The 22,596-nt window shown below is 41.2% G+C and overlaps 1 long non-coding RNA gene across 1 annotated transcript in view; it reads right to left on the bottom strand.

Moving 5' to 3' along the window:
• LOC147757443 (uncharacterized) overlaps positions 1-22,596 on the bottom strand; it is a 55,422-nt gene that overhangs the window by 9,926 nt on the left and 22,900 nt on the right. The window contains exons 3-4 of the long non-coding RNA XR_015320542.1: positions 11,641-11,748; positions 2,012-2,493 (exon numbers count right to left, since the gene is read on the bottom strand). This is a non-coding gene — a long non-coding RNA (uncharacterized LOC147757443). The remainder of the gene's footprint in view (positions 1-2,011; positions 2,494-11,640; positions 11,749-22,596) is intronic.

Below are 22,596 nucleotides of genomic sequence, written 5' to 3'. Positions count from 1 at the left end.
ATAAAAAACGAAGTAACTCATTCAGTCAAAACACGGTTTATAAAAGATGAATGCATTAGTGCTTTTCTCATCACAGTCCAGCTTTGCTTAGGACGACAGAGCTGAGTGGAATCTTCAAAAGAGGAACATGATTTTTCAGTACGCGATTCTCTGATGGATTGCCCTCATGGGCATCTTTCGTGGCCTAAATAGGATTGAAACAAATGGAAGGCGCGATCAAATAAAACACTTTGTAGAAAATGCCATGCCTTTAGAACATGGGCAATATAGTTCGTTTATAGAATCTCTTGTTGAATTGAATAAAGTAACTATAAACAAATGTTAGCTTCTTGCGCATTATTCGTAAGCGATCTCTGGACAATGTCTAGCAGCCCTTTGCTATGAAATAGCTTAATGATCTGATTTCCCTACGATCATCTTTGTTTTTTGTTCTTAAAAAAAAACAACACATTTTCCTGTATTTTATCCTTGACCACTTTTAATGTCGATCATAGGGTTGCATTCAACATTGCCACCATTTCACAGAGAGTCTATGTCAAATAATGATGTCCTGCTCCAGGATGCCGCTTGACGAGTACCGAAAAACGTAAGGATAGAAAAAGAAGCAATGAATGTAATTTGATCAGGACATATATACACCTATACGCATATATGCACACTTGTTGTAGAAGATTGAGGTAAAATTGTCTTGCTCACACGGTGACGTGGTTTTGGCTGACTGCTTTTTTCGCCAGCATTCGTTAGGGGCGAGATGGGCATTCGGCTTCCCCCTTCCCTAACGGGAAGAGAGAATTCGAAGGTGTTTGAAGTCTTGAGGCGTTGCCGATCCTGTCGACGTTTCGAAAACTGCGGGGGACAGCCTAGCCAGTGGCAGGATTTTTCTTTGTCTTCTTCTTTTTCAATAAACTTCCACATAAACAGACGTTTCGAAAAGGGAACTGAGCAGTGGCAGCAGCAACAGCAACAACGCACAGCAAATGCTGGGCCTGCGGCCGAGTCGCGAGCGCCCGGGCGCGTAAGTTGCTTTGAGCAAAGAAGGAAAAAGGGCAAAAGCGAACGACACCTCGCCGGCTTGTTGTCTGCGCTGCGATCCCAACGCAACACGCCTCAGTAGATCTGTTGCCTGTACTCTAGTAGGCTCCGCCGTGTTGGAGAGGACCATCGCTTATAGGGTCACAGCCTCTAGTCACTCAATCACACACATACACTCACATATTAAGTTCGTTGGACAAAGAAGAAGGGCAAAAAAGAAAGAGACACGCAAAAAGTGGGAGATTTTCTCAAAGAAAAACGAAGCAAGCATAGAACAGAAACTTTTTCTAATACCGTCCCCAATAGCTCTGTCAATTGCTTGAGCCGCCAGTAAACTCCAGACTCCCGTTGTCGGATACTGGTTTAAAGGTCATGCGGAGCCCTGCTCCAACATGGCACGACCGCCTATTGGACCGCCGTTGCTATTTTCGCTGAAACTTGTTTTCGTATCGTTTCTGTGTTTCTTATTGAGTGATTGTTCCGTGCCGTTTTCGCTAAACTACCGTTGTTAATGTCCTGTTGTTGGCCCCTTTGCTAATGACTTGGCAAATCTTTATTGTCATGTAATCCAGGAAGACCAAGGTATTGACGATGAGAAAAACGATAGAAATTATGTCCTAGATCTATTTTTATTATTCCTTAATTACTGTTGTTTAGAGGAGAACATTTCTGCGTTTCTTGGTTTGTTCGATCAATAGCTCACTGGTGGTATCCATAAAAATGAGCCAACATGTCTTATGCGCCAGAATATCAGTTTTGCCATATTATAGAAAGTGATACCCATATAAATATGTAATTACGTTTTATATCTTTAGGGGACATATAGGACAAATATGTGCATGCAAGGAGACCGCCATTGCTGCCTAGGGCTGTTGATACCGCTGCCGCCGTTTGCCTAAAGACATTCCTCCTAGCGAATTCAATAGATCTGAAGATAGAACTGACAGATTATTTGTTATCCAATCGACATGGTCCATACCTGTGAAGATCAAATTCGTATGATGTTTTCTATTCGCCCTTGAAGAAACTCCGCTTCCCTACAATTGAGCTGGTCGCGCGCACATGCACCTAATAATCATGCTTGGTCTTATACCATATCACGTGATACTATAGCCAATATGACAATAGAAACAAGCGTAGCGATAAATTCAAGACCTAAAATCAGTGACCACTGGTTGAAAATATTCAACCGGCATCTACTTTTGTTTTCCGATCGACTTTCTACCATAACGATGACAACCGTCATTTCACAGATCGCACATCTTACAGGTATCCTAGTTCACTCCGAGTTCGCTGTTCCACGTATTCGCTTCTCTATATCAGCTTGCTACGCTGTTCTCCACCAGTCACTTTTCCACTAGCCCACGTGTTAGTCTTTACTTAGCTAATGACCCCGGAGAGTCCTGCATATCGCTCCAGGAAGAGACAGCCATTAATTGTCTGAAACGCTGTCCTCATCGCCTGAAAAGACACAGAAATGGCGAGAGAAGGAAAGAAAAATCAACAGAAAGATGGCAAAAAGGGAAAAAAGTATAACACACAATATACACAATGCTATCGTTGACCATCACAGTAAGTGTGACAGTAAAACCCTGGACTCTAAAAGGCTAGTAGCAGTAACGCTAGAAGACCCACCGGGACCGGGATTTAGAAGAAGACATTTTCAACTGTTTCCGAAAGATAACGGTCTAAGTTGACTGCATTACAAGAGTATTAGAGCAGGCGTAGGCAGACGCTGATGATGTGAAAATTTTCAGGAATGTTTTAGAGGTTCGTTTTGGCAACATCGTATCGTTAGCTCAAGCCGTATTATCGTCCCCGGTTACATTCTGTCGCGACTCTAATGAAAAGTAACCTAGGTTTCGTACGGACGATAAAAGAGGCGCGATTCAAGGTTTGGGTGTTTTTTTTTTGTTTGTCATTTGAAAAAGACGAGAAAATAACATCGTGGAGGAGTCAATCGACAAAAACATCCCTTGACTATAAATTGTGTAAATCATAACATTGTAGTTAATCGTGAAAATACTTAAAGTTGACAACATTTGAGTGGCACAACTACATTGCATAATAAAATAGTCGATAAGAGCGTATTTCCAGTAATAGTTAATTTAAAGATCTATAGCCATTATTGTTTGGTCTTGACCATCAAAGATCCCTTTCTGAGGTTATGGACTAAGCTAGTGCAATTCATGTCCATGTGGGTGCGCAAAAGGATCTAATTTAGCGCTCCCCGTGCTGCATCGGACATCGTACGATGACTACACAAGCGCAGGATACAGCAACAGCAACAGAAAAAACAGAATAACATCTTAACCCTAACTGCCCAGCGTTGAGCCGCTTCTAAATGAGTGCGGCGTGTATGTATCTATGCCCTCGTGCCACACTGCGCGTTTGCCCGGGTAACAGTCCCACGTGAGGTAACTCGATGGGTGCTTTGTTTGTGTATGTGTATGATACATACAGAGTAAGGCATCAGCGACTTCCTGTTTATCACTGAGCAACGTCCCAGCTGAAAGCATGTGGCAGTCACCAAGGTGATGAGTCATGAGGCGAGTGTTATTGGCGGGGAAGACGGGAAACGATAAATAAAAATACTGCCCCACAGAGCGGTAGCATAAATGGGAAACACATAACACTACGATAGCAACCATATAATATGGTTGGAGGGCAAACATGTTATATGTGTTTTGCACGTAAGCATTTTTTAAATTTTCAGTGTACACGAAAAATAAATAATAAAAAGAATAAACACTACTTGATTAATAGAGGAGGAACGAACTTTGGATTTACATTGCAAACGTTTGTCTCCTGCTTTCTATCGGCTTCACGAATTCGCCAAGCTTTGCAATCAACACAAAATGAGCTAACTAGTTCGTCCGCTTTTGTTTAGGCAGTGACAAATTATGGAAAAAAATAGCTTCACTTTAGCGCTGTTAGATGTAACCTTTTACTGGACAGATGGCCGTTCTGGATCGGCTTCAAATGCTTGGGACACAAGAAACCGCGTACAAACAAAGCTTACGAGTACTTACAAAGGCTAAAACCTCTCTGGGTCAATGCCCCGAAGGCAACAAGGTAACGATTGTGATTAAGAAATGTAATGATAATTGTCAAGGTCTGATTAAATGAAACTGGAATCAAAAACTTCCATCACTTAGAATATTGTCCCAACTTAATTGAAGTTCACTGTGAGCTCAATTTCATCACCGTAGCGGCAGTCTTCTAAAGGACATTATTTTTATACAAAACTTCATCCATTGCAAACCTCGTCTCATAAAAGAGACACGTATTATAGAATATTGCCTTTCGACATATTCTGTAAGACAGAAGCTTAATCCCAATGACACAAATGCTCTAACGACACGCATCTGACATGAGCCAAGATCCGACCAGACTAGGTGGCAAGAGGAAGCTTTACACAGGTAGATTTAGCGGAGATCAGCCCGAAAGGCGAAGAGTATGTAGGTCTGCTGTAGCAAAAAGCTACCATGTCGGAAATGTCTGAAGTGACATAAAGATGTTATCACCATAATGTTATTTGTGGTACATCTGTTTCCAGATGAGTAAAGCGTCATTATGTGACTTGAGATTGAGTTTTAAATAAGTACTCTGGCTTCAACACACGTATTTGCACATCTTAAGTAGGTCAACTTTCAAAGAGACACAATGTCAGCGGTTTCACTTGTTGACAGTAGGGCAAATAACTCAGTGGGACGTGTCAAGCTACAGGTCCTGCAATGCTCCTAGCAACAGGTCCTATAGATATAGTGGTAGCATACGTATAGTTGAATATGGAGTTAAATATGGAAATATTTTTAACAGGGTTAACAATGGCGTTTGATCGTAAAGTAGCTAATAAGGCCTGCTTGAAGTAAATCTCGTTCTACTTCTAGTTTCTACTTGCATTCTAATCATATGATGAACGCATTATACTTAATAAAGCGGAATCATGAAAAGAGTTGATTGTAAGCCGAAAACATGGCTCGTCGGGACGGTAGGAATGACAGGATATGCATGTGAACCCTAGTGTTCAGAAATAATTATAGATCTCATTTGATCCGATATAGTCCTTCCTCACCAGTTCACTCCACAGTAAGTTAACCTTCAGAGACACCTATTGTTCGAATAGGATCACCGGGATCCCTAGAAGTAAACTAACTCTACCTAAAACCTCCATAATAACCTGCATTAACCATTGATCTACCTCATTATGCATTATTTAAACGCGTCTTGTCTCTATATTATGCTCATGTACATCGAGTCGATAAGACGTATTCCCTTCCTGCTATAATATCAACAAACTACTTTTTTTTTCCATACTTCATCATTCAGGTGATACATCAACAGATATCGATGGAGAGTTTACGGCGGGACATTATGCCAAGATTACTAGGTATTTTCAGGTAATTATACATGTCGATGGCGGCCAATAAGCAAACGATTTTGAAAAAAAAAAGTCTGGTTTGCAGGTATGGTGATCATTCACGGAACAGTATGATTTGCTCGTATCTGGGTGAGGTACATATGTCTCGCAAATAAACGGCTTACCATGCGCAGCGGTCCCGAAGATATGGGTACAGGAAAAAGCGTGGTTTTCACAACTGTTTGCAACCGCTTTAACTGACCGCTGCAATCGACCGTGGACCATGGGATTGTTGGAGCCAACCGAACTAAGCGAAAAAAAGCAGCGAAGACGATCTCAGACAACCACAGTAGAAAGTAACAGGACCCGTTGGTTATCTTAACGAGGTCCGGATATGGTGTGCGCGGGACACGCTGAACAGGGCATTTACTGCGTAGTCAATGGGGGGTCCTCAGGTTACCTCCACAGAAAGCAGAACGCCTCAAGTACTTTTATACTAAGGTTTCTTGTGGCTAAGATGTATCTTACTCGTAGAAGGTTTACTATTGCCGCCGCCTGTTGTACCGTTGTCGTTTTATACGTAACGCGCCCTAAATGTGCCGTCTTGCTCATAAAAGATAAACATAACAGTTGGTTAGTAAGTGATATTTCGCCTGTTACTCCTTTGAGTCTTATAGCTTGTTTATAGAACATTCCGCGATTAAAGCAAACGTTATCAGGTGTTACGATAAGAAATACGGTGGCGTCCAAAAAGAAGCACTGGGATATGCGAGGTCTGTACGGCTCTCAAACGAACGAGCAATCTAGAGAATTGAACAGGTTCATTCTTTGTTGCTATGACAGGTAACTAAAAATACAATTGAACATAATCAATGCAACGTTCTCTAGTAAGTAGACGATTTCTTGCGCATATTTTTTGCTGAACTTGCGTTGACACGCTCCACTTGTATGATCGCTCCCATTACCGTAGATTTATAGCTGGATAAACAATAAACCGTGAGAAAAATAGCGCTAAATGGCTCGACGAGCTTCATTCGAATAGAGATTTAATTATAACGACACGATTTTTTTCCTTACCAAGGTACCTTAACAAGGTAAAACGATGTTGTTTTATTTATTTCAGTTACCATAGACAGGGTTGCATAAGAAGTTTATTGATGTTTATACAGTAGCTTCGCCTACTTATTTCCACAGCACAAATATGCTTATCGAATCCATTTGCATTCATGAATACTTGACAAGTCGTACATACTAATCTCTATAATATTTGATAATGCTCTCAGATACAGCCTGTTCTACATAAGTTGGCTTCCCGTTAGACGTCAATTGGCTTTTCGAAATCAGCCTTTCGACTTTGTTAGCATTTTGGCACGTAACACAATGCGATTATTTCCCTTACTTAAGATACTATGTCTCTGAGCTTGGTAGGGACAAGGTGTGAGCTCCGCCGAAGTGTCAGTAGTTTTGTTTCTAGTATCACCGCTTTCCGTCGCGCTTCTATCGTTCTGTTATTATCTAATTTGATGATTCAAAGTAAGGTTCATGCTTATGTAGTTTTCTCTAAAATATTGACTTATTGCTCTTAGCTAGCAAGAAAGGCAGCGAGCACTATGAAATCGCCAACTGAGAGGTATTCGAAGTTCTCTTTTGTGTAACGTTCCTTCAGCTCCGGTAGGTTTTGCCCACGCACACACACGCATATATATATATACATGTATATCTGCTGGTGCGAGGCTTCGCCAAGGAAATGGTTGCTGTTAATAACAGCCCTAAGGTAGCTACACTTTTGCAAGCCTTCTTCACCCATGCCAGTTAGAGAAGTCGCGACAGATTCCCGGTAAAATCAGTTTTGCTCCATTCGTTAACGTCGTGCAAAAATTAGCGCCTGCCGTCACTCGTGGTTGATTCGTCCGAGGGAACTCGTCCGAGGCCACTGAAGCTGAACACTGGTCGGCGGTTTGCTTGTTCCGTTGCCGCACTTCAATGCCCAAAGAAGCCCAGTTCTACCTTTTGGAAGACCTTCTTTCGAGAATTTTGCATTTACACGGCTTTGTATTATTCGATACTGTTTTAACTGGCATACATTTGCAGAAAATAAGGCATAAATCACAGATAGCAGCAGTTTAGGTGAGTCGACCCACTTGGATAGATGCAACGGGTCTTTTAATCTGTGTCCCTACTCTATAAAGACGGAATAGACACTTGACACGGTAGACACTGCACGTCTTCCTGCCTATGAAATTATTGAAAGATGGCGTTGTAGTTTGTTTCGACATTCTCCAACTGACCAATATAATGTACCGAATATGAGGCCTATTTCTGCCTTTGAAATCACAATTTTTTGTTTCGCCAGCTCTTCATGTAAATATATATATATATATATACGGATACCTTTAGAAATAGGTGTTTTGAAACGAATAACTTTGCCTACGGCCGACAGTAAATTATGAGCAGCTATTTGAGAATCGAGACTAGAGCTGAAGTTTTACATCCACGTTCCTATCACAAATAGAAGTCCTGATAGACGTCCCGAAGATTTTGTAGTTCTACTTTTGTATAGCGTATTACCATATTATGCTCTCAGTCAATGTCGAACTGAAGAATTAAAATTAGATCGCAAATGATTTCTACTTTCTAATTGCGTCGGATTTGCCGACTACTATGTTGACACGATACGCCTTCAACCGTAATTCGAATAAGTTGCCCCGAATTGAAGAGACGCGGTTGAAAGCGCCTCACCTGTGCGAGAAAACTGCGCACAGCGACTCACTCAGCTTATCCCCCATTTCATAAATAAAGAGCGCAAGCAATTTCTAACAATCAGATAGGTGAGGACACCCCGCTGGGAAGTCCTTCAGTAACCATTGGTCTTTGCTCTGCTGACTATATCTCCCTCAATCTAGCCTGCTTCAGCTCTACGGTCCGTTCTCCCATGCGTGTCCCCACTGCAGCAAACCGCAGTGTGATGCGATGCTCCGAATACCAATAGCTAGCGCCCTTCGTCGCCTATTAGTCGGTCGGAGCTAACGGCGATGTTGGCAATAGGCATCGAGTCATTCTGTAACTTAATAAGTTGATTGCACACCAGGGAACATGGCGGGATACAGGCGAAACAAGGCAGACGTCAAGCAGAGCTGCTGTAGAGGTTGTAGAGGTGATGCATAGTGGATTGCGGCGAATCGTTCAACTTTGTGGTAGAGCTCAGAGCTGCTTGACTTGCTAAGATCTCCTGGTCCATGATCAGAGAATCAGCTGGCTGAGAACCGCTGCTTTCGTCAAGTAAAGCTAAAATCTCGTTAGAAGTGCCTGACTGCATTTGAGCTTTCAGCTGCGTTTGAGTCTTGCCTGGCAAAGAAAGAGGGGGGGGGGATTCAATGGAAGACGGTAGAGGAAAAAATTTGATAGGAGAAAAAAATAGGAGGTCCATATATATACATACCTATAAACGAGTATCTGTGACATGTATAAAGACCGTTCCTGCTTGTTGTTATCAAAACCTGTCCTTGTCCTTACAGCAATAGGATGGGAAACGTGACAAACCCAGGCAAACACCGCACGCTACATACGTCCTGGTATCATGCGTATATATACATCTATGAAAAAATGCGAAGTATCAGCTAGAAAACCACAGAATTCCCCAGTGCTTTGCAAGTGCCGAGCGAATAATTATCGACACTGCTAATAGGGTGATTCGGAAAATAGAATACCGTAGGCACAATGACAACAATGGCAATTAACTCTCGATTAAATCGTTCCATATACTATTTAAAGGGTACTAATACCTGACTGGTCTGGCAACTAAGTACCCTAGTGACTAAATTTCCTTCTTATAATGACCAAGAGAGGTATCCGATTAATCGGGTAAAGTCGCGGACTGAGATGCCAACTGATCGTTGTCTTTTGCCTTAGGGTCTAAGTAACGTGCAGGTTTCATCTGCCTTAAATTTTCAAATATCACAATATTGACCTCTATTCTTCAATAGCCATCAGCGGTGTTCTGTCCAAGAGCGTTGTTCAAGATACATTGACAAATAACCACAGACACCTGTTAGGGTTCTATATGAAAGATCTGCCTGAACAGACTGCGTATCGACACTACCCACTAATCGATAATCTCAATAGCCGAACTCCGCCATGTACATTGTTACGAGGAAAGTCTTCCATTTCCAACGTTGACCAGTGTACCGGTGCATCGGTCCGGTCCGGTCTGATTAGTCCGTGTGCGTACAACTAATGAAAAACCGATACAGCTGAGCAAGTATATCAAGGAACTCTTGCTCGGTGCGGACAAGTAGCCTGTGTTCTCCTCTTCGATAGTCACATTCTGCGCTACGATTCGATATTGTTCGAGGGCATCGCTTGGCTACGGGGCAAGACAAGAACTAGAAACACACTCTACAGCTAGTCACAATAACAACGCTAACAGACTCGTCTATATCGATGTACCAGATCTCTAGAGCACTAACGGACGAAAGGGAGCGCGGAAGGAAAAGGAAAAGTGGCTAAAGGAATATGATGAGCGACCGATGATCGTGTTATTGATGAAGACGAGCGACGCAAATAGGGTAAGGGACTGTATAGAATGAACATGAAATATTAAGGATAGTGGCCATGACTGACTAGCTGGCTTTAGGCGGGTTGGAGGCGTTGACGAAGGCACTAACCAAGGACATAGATTATTGTTGATACAAACAGCAAAATAAACACTGTCCATTGCACCAGTACAAAACAAGGAAGATAAGAAATAGCAGCGGTGAAGAAAAAGGTTACAGGTTAATTTAGCATAAAAATTATAGTAGAATGGTTGAGGCAACATAAGGGGAGACATAACGATCGACAATATCCTTGTAATCCGCAACGAATATATATAAAGTTAAGTGACATATTGTGCCTTGTAGCGAACAGGTCAGTCGTTAAACGAAGAACTGCCTGGTCCAACTTGGTAAATTGGATTAGTTCTCGTTGTGAGATGAACCTTATGGGAAGAGGTAGATGGATACTTGGTTCAATGGGAAAAAGCAAAAGAGGAAAAAAAATCAATAGAATATAGAAAGGCGACGTAGGGCTAGCTTAACTAGCTGATCTTGTTCTAGTTCTGCCATAATTCTAAAATGAGACCGGAATTGTAGATATTTTTCTAAACGTAGATACTTTCAAGCAAAATCTGTTAGAATCCCACCTCGTCATTAGAAATCCTTATTAATATATCGTATGTATCGAAATCATCAGAAATTTTTTCCGAAACCATAGAACATTGTTGAATGTTGCAATCTTTGCCGGAGGGAGTCGGCAGGTTAGGTTTCGCAGATCTGTACATGAAGGCATTTGCCCCATTAGGAATATTAGTCGTGCATGCTTGATACATTATTCACGATATGTATAATAGAAGCTACCTATTTTCGTTCCTATTTCGACGGGGCGGCACAGAGTTACTCGAAACTACGACGAGTTCACCTCAACACGAATCGAGTTCGTCGAACTCTGTTTAGCTTACCAGGACTATTGCTATTACATTATGCCAATGAAAAAGTACCTCATATACGCATCATAATCGATAGCTTCGATCTTGCTCCGGTGGAATAGATCTTGTATTGTTATGACACACGTATTTGTAAACAAACAACCAGATTTGTACAAGTGACTGCCTGTCGATTTCCATATGAAGGTGATAATAATACAAGAATAATTACAATAGACCAAAAGTACTTCATTGCTCTGTCCCATTTCTGTTGGGTTTACGAAGGGTGGAATAAAAAAAAGATAGGTTAAATGAAGTTCTTCAATTGTATGCAAGCAAAGCGGTTCATTGTTTATACAGTTACTAGATATATGTCAGTCTGACATTGTGTGGGTCAGTAAGATTTTATCCCGGTTTAGGCTGTACATTCATTTCTGGAGATGGATTTCGTGGGTAGATATGTGTTCGACGAAGTAAATTCTTATTTCTCCCATAAACTAAAAGGTCATGAAAAGTAGGTACAGCTCCTCTTACAACTATCTTGTTAATAGTTTTTTTTTTTTTTTTTAATATTCTGTTGCTATTTTTACGTACAGGTCTATTGTTTTTTTGTAAATTTAAATGAGCGAAATAAATGTAACGCAGGAATAGCACGCACGATGCAGTGTTGTAGGTTCTCACTAGAATATTATTGGAAATTATTTTTATTCACACAAACGGTGTGTATATCATACTTGGACACAATTTTTATATATATCCGTTTAACAATATGATTATCTATACCTACGCATTCGATGAGGAATCCCAAGAAGGACCATGATCACGGGTCGGCTTGCTCATGCCTCTGCTGATGGGTTTAGCCCTTCCAGTGGTCATGACGGCAATGGTACATCTACTGCTCATACAATGAATCCAAATTCGAACAAAAAGTAGTAAAGTTGACTTTTTTTTTATTGGATCACCGCACTATCGTTCTAAAGGTGAGGTCAAAAAAAGGAAGTCCGCAATATAACACAAGGCGGATTTGACTGTTTGATTGAGTGTGAACAAGATGGGAAGGGGGAGATACTGTTTGGCGTGAAAAATCAATACAAGGATTAGGCAGGTCGAACCTGGAAGATAAATCAAAGCAAATCAAAATGGCATAAAGCAAGTAATGCAGGAAAAAGCTCAAGTGTCCTACTTATGAGCCGTGAAAAGTACCGCGCAACAATATACAACTTTCTATAACCCTGCATTCACTTTTCCATCTTTTCGATATTTGCATACAGGTACAAAGTATTTGCTCGAAAAAAAAAAAAAAAAAAGTATCTTTTTCCGTGAATAAGAGCAGAAGATGAGGTTAAATGCTTGAGGTTAAAAGGGGTAAGAGGTTAAAAATAGTATTTCTAGAAACACTTGTATGGTTTAACTTTTTTCCGATTAATGCCTGCATGCGTAAATTTACGAATCACATCTCTCGAACGCTAACACGGTACCGGACACATGGCGTACTTACTTAAGTAAGAATTGATTGTCCCCACCAGCAAACTGCTTCTACACTAAGTTACTCTCATTTGCTCCGAAAGTCGTCAACCAATCTCCACGTACTACCGTCACCGTCATCCTCATTGGCGTCATCGCGCAAGAAATGTTGTGCAGTTCGACTGAAATTCTTACCCAGTCCTGATCTTATTCCCTTTTAACCCTGCTCTTCCAGGGATCTCATACCTACGACCCTATTCCCTCTCGCCCGAAGTCTCTAACTCACTGCCGCGTCCGTTCATCCAACAACTTTTCATGGTATCATCTCCCAAGAGGCCTGTCCAGTTCCATTCTTCGTCGTCATCGTCGTTTCTCTCCGTCTGACGATAAGAAGTACCGCTCAAACACGCAAAATGAGGAAACTCCTCTGCGTATGGCAAAAATGGAACTCGAATGCACATGGAGGAGCCCATCATTGGGGTCGGCCCTGGGCCCTCTCGGCTTGACCTGGCCCTGATCAAAATCGCAATCAAAGAGAGAAGAAAGCCAGGGGTGCGGTGGAGAGAGTCGACAGGCCGAAGGGGACTGCGAATAGGATTCAGGAATAGAAGAGTTAGTGTGTGCAAAAGAGGACGAAAAAGGACAGAGAACAACGAGTGAGGTGCGTCAGCGTACCCATAGAGGAGACGAGCAAAGATGAGGAGAAAGGGTGAAGTTTAAGTAGGAGAGAGTGGCGCAAGCGAGTAAAGGCGAACTGCGCCCTCTTTAATCTTGAAGATGATCAACATCGTCATCATTATCATCATCGTCGTCGTCGTCGTCACGATCACTCGTGGCAGTATCAGCAACACTGGCATTTGCCGTGATCGCAATCATCATTTCATTTGCATAATGCTGAGCCGCTGTGGGGCAGTGGCGGCTGCCGCCGCCAAAGCTAAAGCGCAGCAGAACCGCAATGTATAACAATAGTAGTAGTAATAAAAGAAATAATAATATGTAAACGCGAAATAGAGGAAAATATAAAGATACATAGAGTAGACGTGGGGTCGATCGATGATAACGGTTCAGAGGTGCTCCGCAAGCTGCACGCGCAGAGCTTCGTGCGGGGGGGGATCTTCAGTTAGGGCTCCGCTTGGCTCATCAGTATGTATGAGTATTTGCTTTTCACAAATAAATTGTGTGTGAGCTTCGTGTTTGTTATTTCAGCGTTTCACTATACTATCCTGCGGGGCGACAGCATGTGAGTATGTCCTGCACGAGATGACACTCCTCATGGTCAGATTGCACACGATACTGGAACACGGCGTTGCTAACCGTATAAATTCCAAAGCTATTGTAAAACGCTATCATGTTCTTACATTAAATTAGTATGTTACGCAAGCACAGATTCTTCAAACACCGCTACGAACGATCTTCAATTATTTTTCGCTTTCCTTGTTTAATGCACGTACATTTACACTATGATTTCCATTGTTGTTAACAATCGTTGTTTGACTGAGGTCAATAACGTGACACCGTAAACCAACGAACATTCACGAGATGAAAGGAGCACATAAGCTATGTTGCTAAGCTAAAAAGAGCTAGCATATTTATAGATTTTCGACAATTTTCTATATTATAAATAACGCCGATCCCTAAATACTATTAAGGTTTTTTTTCAGTTCAGTTAGATACTTCTACAGTTGCTTTTGTAAATTGCCTAGAAGAAAGAATTTATTTAGCATTTGCCACTGACGGGCAAAGATATTACATTTTCAACTGGTAACTGGCAACTCTTAGCATAAACACACTCTCTGTCTTATTTAATTTTAAACGATCTACGCGTACCTGTGGACAAAGCAATAAAGTCATCGTACCAAAGCCAAACCAAGAATTTTATATAAATTCTAGCTAATGACAGGCGGACCTATATTTAGGTGATTTCCTACAACAGAAATAATGAGGAATCAAACAATGAGTCGATTCCATCTATTGTTATATAATACATTGTTGGTTATCCGTATGAGACAACGTGTGTCTCATTGAGTTTCCTAAGGGTTGTGGAGCTCTACCGGAACAATTGTACATTAATGTGTCAGATGTCACTCTTTTGTCTCGTTTGTAGTAAAGTAGATCCTACGCATTCATTCTCTCTCGCTATCCCCACGTCTGTGTCTGCTTGCATCTGACCTGATTCATGGCGCCCTCTGGAAAAACCTCCAGGTCAGAAGTACATAGTGTTACAGAATATCTGTCTGGCAGCGCGTGAGATAAGTTGCCGGAGATGACCTGTGACAGTTAGACGCACCATTAATCTTTTCAACTCTTGCCGCTACCGTCGCTATTCTATCATCCTAGGAAAATCGGAGGACCCGAAGCTCGATTGTTTTGAGCTCGTTCTGAGTTATTCCAGCTGGACTGAAATCAGTAACAAAAAGATTGTCTACCCCCACGTGTATCTATTCAGGGGATCCTCGTACGCGAGGTTAGGTGTCCCGTTTCAATAGAGTGGAGTTGTGGCAGCCGGGATGTTAGACGGGGGACGGTGTTAAGGGGGATGGCTGTGGGTGATCATCGAGTTTCTGCTACTGCCAGCTTCTCACTAGCGATAACTGGTGTATGGAGGCGGATTAAGCTATGGTTTGTATTATATGTTTGACTAACTGTACGAGTGTGATCTTCTCAATGAGTTTCAGCTACAGTTATTCTGTGTAGTAAAGAAGTCTTTGGAATCAATATCCGGTATTGCTTTAATCACTCGTAAGATAGGCCTTGTTAAACTTATGTAAAATTTTTCCGAAAGATTTATGCCTCATGATAGTAGAGCTCATTGTGCTGCAGTTAGTCGCTGACACTTGTCAAAAGTAGTCCTTCCTGCTAGTTGATACCAAACTAGAAAAAATTTGTTTATGATGTATATGCATATATACACAGCCTCCTGAAAATCTGTAAGTGAAGACCAATCGAATTCATCTCAGGATAATGAGATCAGAAATCAAATATTTTTGAAGCTCTAAAATCAATGTTTAGGGATCGAATGTTTTTTCCACAAGGGATAAAGAGCTAGGAATACTCATCGAATATTGGTGAAGACGTCAAGCAAAGAGGCCTTTAGCGACATTCTAATACATTAATGGCGCAAAGACTGGCGAGCAGGTGACCAGATATCGGGACCGCAATCTAGGAGGCAGAGCTTAAAGTCTGCGAGTTTCGTAGGCCACAAAATGGCATTTCACATGTAACGTGTTGTAGAATCATAAGCTAAAAATTGAAACTGCAAAAGCTGGTTAAAAAAGTAGATTCTTCGCGAGCTAACTTTAGGCTAGCTGAAAACAAGTGTGATATACCCTACGTGCCACTTGTGGAACTTAAGACCCTCCTGGAACGTACGGCCCCTATAAACGAGGCATCGGCAAATCTCTACCATTAGCCTTAAGAGACCAGTCGTCCCAAATTTACCAGCTGGTTGACATCGTTGAACTTAAACATCCAACTTATGCTGTTTGTAATTAGGTGTGTGTGAACACTTCTTTTGCTTTTTCCTACACTCAGCAAATTACTTCACGGAGCTGTACGTGTATGAAAGGATCTCTTAAGGTGGTCGGAACAAAGCAGATCGATGATCAGCGTTATCGGAGACTGTTATGCTTGTTGAGGAAGCCTTCAACAATCGTGTTATCTCAACTATATATTTATTAGCTATATCTGTTGAATAAAAACTTCATCTGTTATATGAACATCTATTTTCCAACTGCATAACAAACAAACGATCCATAGCAAACAACGTCAGTCAGCGTGTGAAATATACAACCGACATTCGAATACTTAAAAGCACGCTCCCGTGAATCGCGTACGATTGATGTCCTAAATAGTATTACCAAAAGTGTAACGGGAACAAATAGAAGTGAAAGATTCGTGGTGAGCAACGCCCCCGCACTCCGCTCCCTAGCGAATCGATTTAGGTGGAACCCTTCCTTTTTCCTATTTTGAAGCTTAGCGACTAAGTACGACGAACTCCTTTTTTTTTAAGGCTAAAAGAAACCAATTTTTGTGCACATTCAGGCACCTAGTAAGCCGCAATGGCCGCTTGCCTTTGAGCAAAGGATTGCAGGAGTAAATGGCGGAATCGTGTCGAGCAGCTCCGCGAATTCAAAACAACGTTTCTGAGCATTTTTGAGTAGTGTCTACGGTTTCGTAGTTAGGCCAAAGGCTGCCAACTGGTGACCTCATTCTTCAGCAAAGTCTTCATAGTACCAGCATAGCTTTTAGTGTTTCTGTTAGATACTTCTGCGAATAAACTCTGAATTCAAATTTAAATTAAGTATCATTACAGTTTTAGTCATGTTTTTGTTTAATTTTCCAACTATATTACTAAAAAAAGCTAACCAACCAAAAAAGCAGTTTTCCGTAACTGTCAAAGACAAGACGTAATGACGCAGCACGAAATACTTTTCTGTCTAGTTAGATGGCTAGAGTCGAAGGATATTGCTTTGCAGTTTACGTCCTTTCTTAAAGATGAAGTTGTTTGCGTAAGCAGGGCAAGCTTACGCCACTTTTCACGGTTTCAGCATACAAGTCCCTGCGATAGATTAGTGGGTAATGGATTTGCGTGGTAATTTCAGGAACACGTTGTGGTCTAGCCTAAAATAGGCACGCGGTTTCGTGCTATGAGTCGCCAGTCTGATGGAATCCTAAACGGCTATACGGGGCATAAGACTTCAACATAGAGGCTTCTACAGATAAAAAGCAACAGGGAGTTTAAACATCACTGGGCGAGTGTTGTCGTAATGAAATCTTAGCAAAACGCTTGCATGAAAAATCTGAAGTAGAATGTCAACTTTCGATGCTGTTGGCGACATACCTAGGTGCTGATTGGAACTGTTCTGAGGTCAGTAAACTACTGAAGAGTAGCAATTATTTTTCTGCCTGAAGTGGAGTTCGCAGTCCCCGTTCTATTTTTTAGCGCGCACATATTGTTTTTGCTACGTATGTTTATTCATAGATCCGCTCCGTGTACTGGATTATTCCAATTTTTCCTTTGTTGTTTACTTTTGCGGCTTGAAGATTACCCATGCTTTCTAAATCATCCTACTATCATCGAGCTGTAACTACATAGGGGCAAAGAAAACAGAGCCGATGAAACTAAATTGCTCTCTGTTATCGGTGGGGCGTCCGGACCCATCTGTCGTCAAATAATATTTCTTCGTTTGGCAAAAAATTTACCGCCCTACACCATTGCGATGTTCTATACCCAAGCAGCTCTCAGTCATCAACATTTGTAAATTCTATCATCGTCTTTTGCGATCTGCAAACATCAACGTACTGTCTGGTTACGGACACTTATTTAGGTAGCGGCAGTAATCCCACGTGCTGGTCGTAGGTAATGATAACGTGCCATTAACGTAAAACCAACGAAAATACACCTGAGTTCGTTGTTCAATCTTGAAATTTAGTTTTACTGCTGTAAGGAGTAGCACGTAGAAAGAAGGTAAACGCTCGGAGGTATTACCCCATTTACATAGCGCAAAGGACAATTTACATGAAATTATATATTCTGTTTCAGCAAAAACATTGTCAATATAGTATTCCCGCGTTGTTATGTAGAGCTACGCATTATTTGCATCTCACAGGAAGCTTAACGCTCTAGTAATAGCTCTCTCTATTTGCGTCGCGACCGGTGAACTGGGGCGTCGTATGACGCTTCAATCCCCGGTATCGAACGGTGTTAATGCTAGGTAATGTTTCACGAGACAACTTTGAAATGGCCCCGCAGGCGACAATCGGCTAGGCAGCGTCATCCCTAGGTTCTTACGCATCAGCTTAGATTAGATTTCAATTAGGTTTTTGCTTGTACGTTGCCAACCTCCCTTACAAGCTGTCCACTTCTATCCCAATTTCGGTGCTTATGCCCCAGCAAGACCTTAGCCTGGGGGCAATGTACTCGATCCACTGGAATTCAGTCTGCTCATAAGAACTATATAAACGGAACGCAGGCGGGCATCCTATGCAGGGTCGGTATTTAGAGGGGGTGGTATTAGAATTTTGACGTACATCCGGGCAGACGGACTGACACTGCATCGTTCTCCCATATTATGCCTCTCCTCTGAGATGATTGCGCTCAAATATCAAAAGAACAAATTATCAAGTAAGGTCAGTTGTTACTAATGGTTACTAAATGGTTGCTAGCCGTATTGTTACAATCTCGTTGGCTGCGTCCAGTAAAAAAAGAACCTGCTCAATTAATTTAATTCTCGGTAATAATCTGCAGATACATCAGTTTTTCTCGGTCGCGAAGACGTATTCTATAATTCAGCGTCTACGGTTGAAATTTTTCGTGGTTAATACATATTACATGATTAATGAAAAAAGTGTAAAAATGTGCATTTAGCTAGAACGTATTTAAATTTTGAGATTTTTTTCACACTTTTTAGAAGTTTTTTTTTTTCTGTTCATACATATCGTGTTATTAAAAGGTGTGATCTGACACGTAACACATACGCATACCTGTGAGCGCGTCTGCACGATATGCCACGAACATGCTTCAGATTGAGACGTTGGCAAAGAATTACCACAGCATATTGTTGCCATAGCAGTTAGCAGTTTGTTAGTATCTCTCTCCAAATAAAAACCTACTACACAATGAAAGCTGTTTTACAGGATTTTTTTTAAAGAGGAATCGTCTCCTCTAAGTAATGCATTTTCGTAAGCACTATAGGAAAAATTGCTGACAAAGTGAAAACGGACTCTACTTTATCACGCTTATCTTCTTTATACGTTCACTTAGTACTAACACTATAATATTGTAAAAATTAAGCATTCGAACGAATATTATCTGTTAGGAAGACCTCTCCAGTTGAATTTTACAATACCCCCTGCTTTAGAAAGGAGCCTATAGTCCCGTACATAAAAACCTGGGTGAAGATTTCTTCGATCAAACGCAGCCAGCCTTCAGCACTAACAGCTACATCGCCATGATGAAGCTTCACCGGTCGAAGGCACGACAAAGATATCCCTGACATAGCCATCTTTAGCATTACCCACCCAATGCCCGTCAGTCTCTAGCCTCTACTACTGACAACAAGCGAGAAACGATCATTTTCAAATGTTTCGAAGGTGGCCATTGTAAAATCTTGAAGCGCATGATAATTTTCGAAGACAACGACTGTGTCACATGTTGACCGAAGGTCTATAGTTAAATATCTGCGCTATACGCGCGGCGTGCTGTTCGGCGAGAGAAGCTGATATACGCGCAGAGCGAAGTGGGCTCGTCGTTGGCCAGCAAGCTTAGCTGAATCTGAGTGACGAAGTCACCAATGAATGAGCTGGTCACGTGCTACGGGTGACCATAGGTGCAATTGAGATCCGTGTCCAATATTCCTGCCCTCCTCTGTTATTCGCTAGAATCCAAAGTTAGCAAAGCATCAACCGATATTCTACAAGGAGTCCTCATCTCGCGCGCCGTTGATGGCAACGCGTCAAGCTCTCGTCCACCACTAATCCCTACAATTTTAACCGCGACCGAGAGCCGCGCCTTCAATTGGCGGACGGTCGTTGATGAAGGACAGGAAGCAGCAACGTTGGAGAACATCGATGACGGTTTTCTCAAGGTTTCTAGAGTGTCATGTAACGTTTTGAAGCGAAACTACATCTAACGCTTTCTATACTGTCTTTCTTATCGTCTTTTAAACAACACTCGAAGCACACTTTGTGCTTCCTGCTTTGTTTCACTACTTAACAACGAAAAGAAGCACGCATCAAGAGGTCACTTTTTTTCTGAAAATTTATCACGTAAAAGTCACGCCAAAATGCTTCTGTAAAAAAGTTTTATCTATGTGGCTGTAAAGTAGTATCCTCGGCGTAGTTTTAAGGTGAAAATGTCGAGTGACTATGGGAAACACGTTATGAAAGCTAGATACTGCAGCAGGAAAATGAGAGCTAGGGGTTTATTTATCTTAAGAGATAGGAGATGTAGTTAAATTTCATTTGTTGTCATTAGAAAATCAAGGGGAGAAGATTGGTGCATTTTCAGTTAGAATCATTATATCCGAAATTCCGCGAACTGTGATCAGCAAACACTCAAAGGTGTCTCAATTGTCTTTTGTAATCATCGTCAAACCAAGTTCGAGCCCACACACCAGACACATTTACCCCACGAAATTAAATAGAAAAAAGAAACAATAACTATAACAGGTTCGACACAGACAATATTCGAAATTAAATTGCCGCTATGAATGAACTATAGGGATAATTGACATATGCGAGCTATATGACCTTTTGTGTATAAAAAAAAAACTGCTTCATAAACATAATTATATGTAAGTACATCTATTAGGTGGCCGCATTTATTTTATATATGTGACTTTGTCACTTGATCAGCAGCGTTCATGTTTATGGAGAAATGATAGTCCAAGTTTTTCATTATAAACGTGGTGAAATATATATTTATATAGTATATATAAGTTGATGAAAGAATGACCGGTGTTTTTGTTTACTAGCTACATTTTTCGCTTTCCAATAGTGGAGTGGTGTATACCGTTGAAAAGCCCTTCCTTGTCTATTTCATTGACGGTTGTCTCCAGTATATTACCATCACGAAGTTCAGTCTGTGAAAAGCATGTACCATTTTTTTTAATGCGACAATTTCGATATTTTATGATATAAAAATCATATATTAAATAACAAGCCATAGCAATAACATATCAAAACCAATGGGAAAGGTAAAAAATCACGGAAAAACAGATTGAAAACTGATTTCAGATAAAATTTATTGGGATAAATAGAGAAACCTTGAGAAATGGGTAAAAGGTAGGAGGTTAAATATTAATCAATTATACGTTAATGAGAAGCGTGAGATATCCAATTCTCCGTAATCTTCTTGCCGCTCATTTTGTCTCGACTTTGCAATTTTTTTTATAGAATATATTTTTGATCAATTTTTAATGGTTTTAACTTATCATTAGCGCTTTATATCGTAGCGTTTTATTTTTGTGAAACCTTTAATATAGGTTTCATTTACATAAAAAGACGGAATTTGTAAAAACAACACATCCAGCTTAAAGCCCGAGCTCCATATAATGTTTTGCTATATGGACAAAGCGGTAACAATAGGTTCGAGTAACAGAAAAATAGCATTCCAATTGTATTCAATAAATAAAAAATTAAAAAAGAGAAAACCGCTATTGCTTTTTGATCATTCTATATATATATATATATATATATATATATAGAAGTTCACTGGCTTTCACATTGTCAGACAAAATACAAAACACCAAATAAAGCGATAAAACCATGGCAAAAAGGCCATTTAATCGAACGAGAGTATTCTTTTTTATCACCTCAAACGGCCACCCCACCAACAAATACACCCCAGTTCTCTTAGCGGGGTAGGCACATCACATCACATCGCGCAACAATGAGCTAGCCGAATACTATCAGTGCTATCTTTCCAAGTCCACCCTCTGAGCTCACTCTCGATTTTCGCGCTCTCTTCCGACCTTTTCGCTATGCTTCCCATCTTAATCTTCCGGGCTGCTGCATCTCAATGGCAGAAGCACAGCCTCAGAGCCTGAGCTCCCGTCTCAACTGCGTCTTTTTCTTCACCATGCCAAGCAAACACGCTACGCGCAAAGAGTACTGGTACTAAAACGCTACCACAGTTCCAACATCAAATGATAGCGCTGGGTACCGACCCCAGCGCTCGTCACCTAGTCGCTCAGCCAGCTAGCCCAACGCGGAGTAACCCTACTCGATATAGGTGAGCCCAGGGTGCCTCCTGCAGCCGGCCGGGTGCTTATGGCTGTCCGGCATTTCTGACTTTCAGTCTCTACGGGACCACAGCATTGGGCTGGTGAAGGAAGGGTCGAAGACAGTCGGAGGGGCTGCAGGATTTTTTAGCGGAATGGTGTTGGGAAAGTTGTATTCGAGACTCTGAAACAGGATTTGTTTATCGCCTGACCTCATCTGGCCTGCTGACGAATATCAGACAGAAGCTGGAAGTAAAATACGATTCAAAGCCGTTCACCGGGTTGTTATTTGAAAATTGAACAATGCGTCTTTTTAAAGGAAAAACATGTTTTTCTTGTGATTTTTTGGCCGGAATTGACGATTTGTCAACCACTAAGAACCATCAGAATTAAAGATCACTAAAAAAATTCGTTTGTTTGCATGTAGTGAATGATATGTAAACTTAATGAAATCAAAACACGTTTAGTTCATCTTAAGCAATATTGCTACTATATCTGACTCAAACGAATATATTGTTTGACCTATTGATTCGAAATTCATGAAGATATACAGAACT

Source organism: Varroa destructor, unplaced genomic scaffold (genome assembly GCF_002443255.2).
Source record: "Varroa destructor unplaced genomic scaffold, Vdes_3.0 BEIS01000002.1, whole genome shotgun sequence".
Classification (NCBI taxonomy): Eukaryota; Metazoa; Arthropoda; class Arachnida; order Mesostigmata; family Varroidae; genus Varroa; species Varroa destructor.
Note: the sequence above shows the minus strand (reverse complement) of the source record. Positions and strands in the feature narration are given on the sequence as shown.